The following is a 789-nucleotide window of genomic DNA, read 5'->3' on the forward strand; positions in this document are numbered from 1 at the left end:
CACAGCCAGCACTCACACACACACACACACACACAGCCAGCACACACACACACTCACACACACTTAGCCAAGCGACTACGGTGTTGCACCCCTGTAACTTCAAGAATCCACAGGGATTGTGAGTTTGTTTGGTTGAGTTTGGGACCGGCGTAGTGAGGCTGTGTGAACAAGCAGAAGACACAAATGGAGTTCCTGTTCCAGGCCTCAGGGGAGAAGAGATGGCGGGTGAGAGAGGGCGGCTCACGGGCACGGCCCGGAGGCCTGCTCACCTGTGACTTACTGACGCCTTGACGGGGGGGGGGGGGGACGGGGCCTCGGGACAAAGGCGAGGGCTGAGTGTGGCACATCGATGTGCGTGGGTCTTGGGGTTGCGGTGTCTGTGGGGTGTACCCAAGCCGGCTGCCAGAGGAGGGCTCTCTCAGGATGTCGTCCTAACAGTCAAGCCTGAGGGTGTGCTGGACCCGACACGGGAAGAATCAGAATCCGAGTGCAGCCGGGGATATGGCTAGTGCTCTCGCTCTCGCTCTCTCTCCCTCAAAGATGCAGCTCATAGTTAGAACTCCTGTCCAGAATTCTCCCAGCAAAGAGCTGGGGTGTGGCTCAGGGGTCACCTGCCTAGAATCGCCCAGTGAGGGGCTGGGATGTGGCTCAGTGGTGGAGCCCCTGCCTAGAATCCCCCAGTGAGGGGCTGGGTGTGGCTCAGTGGTGGAGCCCCTGCCCAGAATCCCCCAGTGAGGGGCTGGGGTGTGGCTCAGTGGTAGAGCCCCTGCCTAGAATCCCCCCGTGAGG

The sequence above is a fragment of the Psammomys obesus genome, unplaced genomic scaffold (genome assembly GCF_907164565.1).
Source record: "Psammomys obesus unplaced genomic scaffold, mPsaObe1.curated_primary_1811, whole genome shotgun sequence".
NCBI lineage: Eukaryota > Metazoa > Chordata > Mammalia > Rodentia > Muridae > Psammomys > Psammomys obesus.